Raw genomic sequence first — 9,649 nt, 5'->3', positions numbered from 1 at the left:
AGAAATTATTGTCCTTGTGTTGTTACTTTAATTTGTCTCAAATCAATAAATTCTTACAGTATGGTGATATCTTTTTCTTTCGGAGGTCCTGTCTATAGCTGTCTACCATTTACTCATATGCTTTTATTCAATGAGATTCTTCATTCCATAATACTTAGCTTGCTCTTAATTATTGTCCTGGTGCACAGTCAAAAGAAAGAAATTATTGTCTCTGCTTGTCTTGTCGTGTTACTTTAATTAATTACTCAAATTATTGTGTCTCAAATCAATAATTTTCACAGTATATTGATACAGTTTGGAGGTCCCACGCACTCAAATAGGCACAAGAACACTTCAATTATTGAACACTAGAGAATTGCAATTAAGTAACCCTCGTGAGCTTTTGTTTGACACGGATTAACTAAAAATCAATAAGAATTGAACTTTTTTTAATGCTGAATTAGAATTAAATTTTAGAAAACAAATACAGTATGTTCTTCTTCGTAGGTTATATATCTGTAAGACAGTAACCATAATCAACATTGTTATGTAATTGTGAACTCTTTGACCCGCAATACATATAGTAAAAATTACATTAGAAAATTGATGCACACATCTAGTTGAAAGGCACTAAGAAACAAGCATATGAAAATTATTCACATATTAGGGTGAACAAAAGTTTGAAGTTGATAAATATTCACTTAAACAAGGAATAATAACCTTTATTAGTTTTTAAGATTTTCAGGAGTGTCATCCATTTCTGTGTAAGGAGATTATAAATTTATTTTCATGTATGCACCAACTTTACTAAACACTTTCAACCTATACTGCATTAGTATTCTTCCTTAGTTTTTGGTACCATTTTATGTCTGTCATGTTTTTTTGGCATTGTTTGAAATTTTATAAATGATTTCTCGTCCCTATCTGGATGTTTGAGTTTTGATCAGATAAAGTATATTCCCAGGTATACATCAAAGCCTTTTCGAGTTCTGTACTTCTATTTTCCTTAGTATAGAACCTGAATATTTTTGGAGGCTTTGTTTACTCTGATGAGCTCTAATTGTGAATTGAACTATGAAGCATCAAGAATAATATGGAGAATTAGAGACGTATAATAGAAAATTTGCAATTAAAAAAAAAACCAATGTTTTAGAAGTTTTTCTTAGGAAACCAATTTGCATAAGATCAATCAAGGACACAAATTTAGCACTACCAGAAGAAATGCTGGTAAGTGAAAGTTTCACAAAAAGGACTACTAAAAGGGTCAATTCCAATTTCTATGATTTGATCATTTTCTTTTTCTGCATGGCCAAAACAATACATTCTCATTTATGTTATCATATGGAAAATAGAGGATGCTAATGGCTAAAATATTTCATTTATATAATCTATTGCTAATCAAAAGTTGTTTGATCTGAAATTTTTAATTTAATTTTAAATCTGTAATAATTGTTGAGTTAGTAATTTATAATTTAATAGAATTTTTTATGATAAGTATAATTTGATGAATTTTTTTATAATTTGAATTTATAATAATGTTTTATGTTGTAGCACAAAAAATTTATTTTTTTATTTTTTTGTGGGTTTTCTTTTGGTATCTACTTGTTCTTCTTCTAGTGCATATAGTTTTTTAATGATATATATAATAATAAGAATAAAAAATTTTAGATTATTTATTGTGTGTATATATTAAATAAGTTATTTTCTTTTTATAACAAATTAAATATTTAAATTTGTTTGTCATATTTTTCTTATAATTATACGAAGAGATGTTTCTTATGGTGTTAATAAATCATAGTAAAAATTAACAAATAAAATTGTTAACATTTAATTTGTTTAGTATTACAAAAGTAATAACTAAAATAAGTATAATTATAAGGTATAATTATAAGGATCTTAAAATATAATTATTTGTAAAATATTATAAAATAATAAAAAATATAAATAGTAAAGGAATAAGAGTGTTTTTTTCGTAAATTTGTTTTAAAAATGGATTAAATATTCTAATAATCTAATAGAATCATTTCTAAGTAGATAGACTCCTATTTATTTGTTGGTGTAAATATTTTTTATAAACAGACCATGAATTTCTGAAATAAAGTAATAGTGGTAAAATTTTATATATGCTATATAACTAGGTCAAATAATATGAAATTTTAATGTTTTGTAACTTAAAATTTATTATGATAATATTATTATTATGATATTTTTAACGTAGATATTTATTATATTTAATTTATATTTTATATTTCTTTTGAATAATAATATGTAACAACTTAATTAGAGAGTTATGGTTTTATTTTTAATTTTTTAAAAATATTTTATTAAAAGTTGATTGGTTAATTTTTAAATTTTATCAAATAATTAAAATTGAAAACGTGGCATTGTTAAAAAAAGAAACATGGTTTAAACTTATTGTATCAAAAAATGGTATTAATTTTTGATGGTTTCAGTGGCTAAGAGAAGGGGGGTTGAATCTTAGCCCCCTTTTTGTTTGCTAACACTTGCTGGACTTCAAGAAAACTTTTCTGTTTTTAGCTCGTCCCTAGCCACGAGACATTTTCATTTTATCTCGTCACATGACACGAGACATTTTTGGTTTTTCATCTGAACAGTAAAAACAGAATTGAAGTAGGAAGAGAGAGAGAAGATTACACCAAGATATATCCTGGTTCAGCTGCTAAGTGCAGTGCAGCCTACATCCAGTCTCCATCACAACAATGATGGAATTTCACTATAATCATCCAGATTACAAATTGTAAAGTGCTAACCCAACTTACAAGGGGATTCCCACAGAATCATGAAACACAACACAGATGTACAAAGGAACTCTAAGACATCTATGACTTTTTCTTTTAATTTTGCACTCTCTGCCTTTTTCCGCTCTATGGCTTTTTCATACAAACCTCACTGTTTGTCTTTTTCCATGAGACTCAAGACATGACAAAATTAAACAGAAAAATATTAAACAGAATACATTGAAGGAGAAGAAGAACTGCTAGCTTAGGTAGCTCTGAGAACTCTTTGCGTTGCACTCTCAAATCTTACTCCTTGAATCTAACCATGACTGTTCACCTCTTTTATAGAGAAGTGAAGCCTTCACAGTCGAAACACAAACCCGAGCTCAGCTTCTTTTCCTTCACAACAAAACCGGTTCGGCCACACAGAGAGAAGAGGTAACTCATGCAAAAACCAACATGCAAATACCTCTAGTCCTTCCTTGGTCATCACTCTTCATCAATCCGAGCGCTCCATCCTTGGCTTCCTCTCCAAGATAGATTTCTGGCCCTTGATGCTTCATGATGATGATGACTTCATCTGCTTCAATCTCTGCCTCAACCATCACTTCGCCACTCTAGCTACTTCCTGTGGTGGTTGAGCAGAATCAAAGACAAGCCATGCCTTCAAAGATCTTTCTTATTGGCCGAATCTTCATCCTTCTTTTTGAGTATGAAGGATTCGAGATTACCTCACCAAATCTTAATCTCAGCCACAGCATACTTTTCTTTTTCTTTTTCGTGCCATTAACTCGATGGTCTTTAGGCTTGCTTTCCTTTCCTTTCGGTAGCTCCAAGTAGCTTCCATGGTTTCCTGTGTAATAACCGAAGAAAGAAGAAGAAAGATATGAGAGAGAATGTGAAATTAGAGTAAAAGCAATTAAATGAAATGTAACAAGTTAAAAGGGTTGCTTTTACTTCCCTAGTGGGTTAGCGTGTATCATTAATCATAATGATTCCCATCAAATCAAAGTCAAGTTCTCTCTCATTGTTCCAAGGTCTGCAATAACTCCATTTAATAAAATTTGAATTCCATCAAGGAATAAAAGTGATATCCGTTGGAGTATGCAACCATGATCAAGGGAATGTGTTTTATTTGATTAAATGAATAAAGCAATATTGTGTCCCATCTCCCCCTTTTTTGTTTCGGACCAAACAAGTTGGTTATACACCAACAATAGATTTTGGGCTTGCATATTTAAGTATGGCCCAAACCAATTCAGTTTTAATAATTAAAACCATTTGTATTAATGCTGAATAATTTTTAATCAAACTGGGCTTGCTACAAATTTCTTTTATTTTCGGCCCAACAAAACCTGTATCACAAAATTATCAATTAACATATGATTAATGAAGATTGAACTAATAATTTTGTAATTAAATATTTTAATAATGTTTGTTCATCACAAATATTAATTTGGAGTTTTCCAAACTCATCAATCTCCCCCTTGATGACAAACATTATTAAAATTGAAATGGAAAGAAATTTAAAGATTGAGTACGAGTACTCCCTTTGAGGATTGAATTTCTCCTTCTTTCAAAATGTCACATGGCTCCCCCTTAATATATGCTATTTTACCAAGGGAAGCATAAACCTGTAACATTTTAATCAAGCTTCAAAATAACAATGTTATTTAGCATATTTATTCATAATGTTAAATGCTTGATTTATGAGCAGATTTGAATGATATACAAAACTCATTTGTTATCAATAATTTGATTTTCTGCTCAAACTCAACATGATCAATCAAAATTTGTTTTTGACAGAAGACTTGCTGTTTGAATTGGTTAAAAAAATATTTTCCAATAAATCAGAGCAATCTTGGTAGGAAAAATATTTTTCAATCATGATATAATCACAGCAACTTTCATCATTAAGAATTAAGAAACTGCCAAAGATAGTTCCAAAACAGCAAACATTTTATCAAGGTAAATCAAATGAATCAAGTGCATCACAAACACAGCAACATTTTACCAAGATAAATCAAGACCAGTCAAATGCATATCTCTAATCCAAAATACAGCAACATTTTACCAAGATAAATCAAGACCAGTCAAATGCATATCTCTAATCCAAAATATAGCAAACATATTTACCAAGGTAAATCAAATGCATCACAAGCATGAAGCAGATCACCACAACAAGTTATTGAAACAAGGGTGATCATGAATCCACAAAGAATTTCATTCCCTATTTTCCCTGTTTGTCTGAATTTCAATTTTTCAGCCAATTCTCCCCCTTTTGTCATCAATGGGGTCTTGCAAAATAAATAAAAGCAACATATAAAAGGTAGAATATTTGTTTTTCACCAAAACACAATGGTCCAATCAGCACACATGCAGTTGAGCAAATGACAATCAAAGTTCAACTCGAAATTAATCCACTAACACAAAATGCTCAAAACAGAGCCTGATCAGAGTATAAAATAGAGCAAAACAAGTTTGCAAAATAATGCAACAAATCAATGAAACATAACAGTTTCAATTTTTAATTTTTTTTTGGTCATCAAGGAGGGACCCTGCAAAAAATGAGGAAAAAGCAATACAGTCCATACTAATTCAAGACAAGTGAAAATTGTTCCTAGAATCAAGGGATGAGGGAAGAATAAAGATTTGATTTGACAACTTCCAAAAAAAAATGAGGAACGGGTCAGAGTGAGATCAAAGAGATTTGGTGGGGCCCAAAATAATTAACTTCAGTTCAGTCTCCCCCTGTATCATGGTCCGTTCAACACATCCTGAAATTTGTCTCCTGCTTTCCTACGAGACAAAACCAAACAGAATAAAAAAGTTCACAAATTTTCAACAGAATTTAATTCTATCATTCCCAAACTGTTTCTTAAGGTACAGAATCTGTCTTCACATAAGGGCTTTGTGAAAATATCCGCAAGTTGATCTTCGGATTTTACAAATTGAATATCAATAGTTCCCTTTTGCACATGTTCTCTAATGAAATGATATTTAATTTCAATGTGCTTTGTTCTTGAGTGCAAAATAGGATTTTTTGAAATATTTATTGCACTCATATTATCACAAAATAAGGGTATACTATTGATTTTTAATTTGTAATCTTCCAATTGAGTTTTTAACCAAATTAATTGTGAACAACAAGCAGATGCGGATATATATTCGGCTTTGGCTGTGGATAGAGCCACTGTGGCTTGTTTCTTGCTTGACCAAATGTTGAGTGAGCTTCCAAGGAAGCAACACATGCCGGAGGTGCTCCTTCTATCCACTCTATCTCCCGCATAATTTGCATCACAAAACCCTACTGCACAAAAGTCATCAGATTTAGGATACCATAATCCATAATCACAAGTTCCCTTAATGTACCTAATGATGCGTTTAACAGCCGTTAAGTGGGATTCTTTTGGGTGAGATTGAAATCTTGAACATACACCCACACTTTGAACAATATCCGATCTAGAGGATGTAAGATACATTAGTGAACCAATCATTCCTCTATGCCGTGTCTCATCCACATCTAGACCATCCTCATCCTTTTCAAGTTTAGTGTTAGGATGCATTGGTGTTCCCATTGGTTTGGAATTCTCTAAGCCAAATTTCTTTATCAATTCTTTTGCATACTTGCCTTGGTGAATAAAGGTACCACTAGGAGTTTGTTTAATTTGGAGGCCAAGAAAGAAAGTTAGCTCTCCCATTAAATTCATTTCAAACTCACTAGTCATGAGTTTTCCAAACTCTTCACACAAGGTCTCATTGGCTGATCCAAACACAATATCATCCACATAAACTTGAACAAGAAAAATGTCATCATTAGAAACTTTAATGAACAAAGTAGTGTCGGTGGTTCCCCTTTGAAAATGATTTTCTAATAGGAAGGCACTAAGCCTTTCATACCAAGCTCTTGGAGCTTGTCTAAGGCCATAAAGAGCCTTTGAAAGTTTAAACACATGATTAGGAAAATCTTTATGTTCAAAACCGGAGGGTTGAGCCACATACACTTCTCTATCAATAAAGCCATTAAGGAAAGCACATTTAACATCCATTTGAAACATTTTGAAACCTTTATGGGCAGCATAGGCAAGAAGCAATCTAATTGCTTCCATTCTAGCTACCGGAGCAAAAGACTCATCAAAATCTATTCCCTCTTCTTGATCGTAACCTTGGGCCACTAATCTAGCCTTGTTACGAACAACTTGTCCATCCTCACCAAGTTTATTTTTGAATACCCACTTAGTACCCGTTACCTTCTTACCATCCGGATGAGGTACTAAAGTCCAAACCTTATTCTTGTCAAATTGAGCAAGCTCCTCTTGCATGGCCTTGATCCATGATGGGTCTTCAAGAGCTTGTTTGACATTGTTGGGCTCCATTTGTGATAAGAGAGCAAAGTTACTAGGTTCGATTTACCTTTTGGTGGAGGATCTTGTGGTTACACCTTGAGAGGGATCACCAATGATGAAATCATGAGGATAACCCCTCATGGACTTCCATTCTCTAGGCTTTCGAACAGGTGTTGAGCTTTGATGAACTTCTGGTGGTCTTACTGTTTCAGTTTCTCGTGTCTGTTCAGGAGACAAAATGGAAGTTTCTCCTTCGATCTGACGAGACAAAACCGGGCTGACAGATTCTTCATTTTGCACAGTTTTGGGATTTTCTTTACTTGTTCCATCCTCTTCACAATCTGAATCATTATCCTTTACAGTACTGGGAATTAAGTTAGAATCACAAAAGGTAACATGTATGGATTCCTCTATGGTTCTATACTCTTCGAGATAAACTCTATAGGCCTTGCTTGTGGTGGAATATCCAACAAACATTCCTTCATAGGATTTTGGATCAAATTTTCCAAGGTTTTCCTTATTGTTAAGTACAAAGCATTTGCATCCAAAAACATGAAAGTACTTAAGATTTGGAGGGGTTCCTTTCCATAGCTCATAAGGAGTTCTTTTCAACCCTTTTCTAATTATTGTCCTATTCAAAATATAACATGCTGTATTTACAGCTTCAGCCCATAGAAATTTAGGAACCTCATTCTCACATAACATAGCCCTAGTCATCTCTTGAAGGCTTCTATTCCTTCTTTCAACAACCCCATTTTGTTGAGGTGTTCTAGGGCATGAAAAATTATGAGAAATTCCAAAGTCATCACAAAATTTTTCAAAGTCTTGGTTTTCAAATTCTTTTCCGTGATCACTTCTCAAATGAGCTACTTTTAAATCTTTTTCATTTTGAATTTTCTTGCAAAGGGTTGAGAAAGCATGGAAAGCATCATTTTTATGAGCAAGAAAAAGTACCCAACCAAATCTAGAGTAATCATCTACCACTACTAAACCATAGTGTTTACCTCCTAAACTTTGTGTTCTTGTTGGACCAAAAAGATCAATGTGTAACATCTCTAATGGTCTTTTGGTTGAAATTCCATCTTTTGGTTTAAAAGAATATTTAACTTGTTTGCCTAGTTGACAAGCATCACAAGTTAAATCCTTATCAAATTTGATTTTTGGAATTCCTCTAACCAGATTTTTCTTCACTAGCTTAGAAATTTGGTACATGCTAGCATGACCCAACTTTCTATGCCATAGCCATTTTTCAGATTCAAGAGATGTAAAACATGTTACATTTTGTTCGTTTAAGTCCTCAAGAGTTAATCCATACACATTGTTGCATCTTTTAGCTTCAAAAAGAATATTCCCAGTTTTTTCACAAACAACCAAGCACACAAATTTTCTAAAAATTACTTCAAAACCTAAATCACACAATTGACTTACACTAAGTAAATTATGTTTCAAACCATTTACAAGAAGAACATCATTTATACAAGATGAAAAGCTTTTACCAACTTTTCCAACTGCCACTATCTTTCCTTTTTCATCATCACCGAAAGTGACAAGACCTCCATCATATTTATCAAGCTTTATGAAGAAGGTTGTCTTTCCGGTCATATGCCTAGAGCATCCGTTGTCCATGTACCACATATTTTCCTTCCTCTTGGATGCTAGGCATACCTACAAAATAAGCTCAAGTGACCTTAGGTATCCAAATTTTCTTGGATCCTTTCACGTTAAACCATCTCCTATGTCCCAAATCATTGTAATCAAAAACAACTTTGTACACTTTATCACCAATCATTCTTTCACCAAAGAAACACTGAACAGGAAAATGACCGCTTCGGTTGCATAACCTACAAAACCTTGGAGTTGCTGTTTTGTTAAAGTAGGTGGGATCTTGAAACCTTATATCATTGGATGAAGAAGCTCTTTCTTTAAAGGAAGGTTTCTTATCAGATTTATAAAATCCCAAACCAGCTTTATCAAAGAGTGGTTTTTGACTAGCCAATATTTGATTTAAATTTTCAGAACTTTTGAGTAAACTTGGCCAAATCATTTTCAAGACTTCTAACCTTTTTCAGCAACTCTTCATTTTCTTTAAAACAATGTACATATGCAACTACCGAATGATCACTTTCACAACTTCTGAGTTGAGCTTTCAACTGCTTATTTTCTTCTACAAGATCACAAGCAGTTTCGGCCTCCCTCACTTTGTCTTTAAGAAAACTATTCTCGGTTTTAAGAATGGTAATTTGTTGTTCAAGATCTTGATTTTCAATCAGAAAACATCTTATTTTTTCAGAAAGGTGGTCTATCATGAGATGAAGGTCTTCGGTGTCAGGGTTTTGAGAAAATACCTGATCTACATGATTTACCATGAGACAAGCTTGTGACTTAGTTTCAGATTCTTCATCACTGGCAGAGTCATTTTCCAGGTCTTCCCATGATGCCATCAGACCCTTCTTCTTTCCTCCTTTTTTCTTTTCCTCCCTTTTTAACTTGGGACAATCAGATTTGTAATGCCCCCATTTCCTTGCAGTTGAAACAAGTCACTTTGCTAAGGTCCTTCTTTATTTGTCTTGAGCTTCCGCCTTTTCC

This window comes from Arachis stenosperma, chromosome 9 (genome assembly GCF_014773155.1).
Source record: "Arachis stenosperma cultivar V10309 chromosome 9, arast.V10309.gnm1.PFL2, whole genome shotgun sequence".
Taxonomy (NCBI): domain Eukaryota; kingdom Viridiplantae; phylum Streptophyta; class Magnoliopsida; order Fabales; family Fabaceae; genus Arachis; species Arachis stenosperma.
This window is presented reverse-complemented; position numbering follows the sequence as displayed.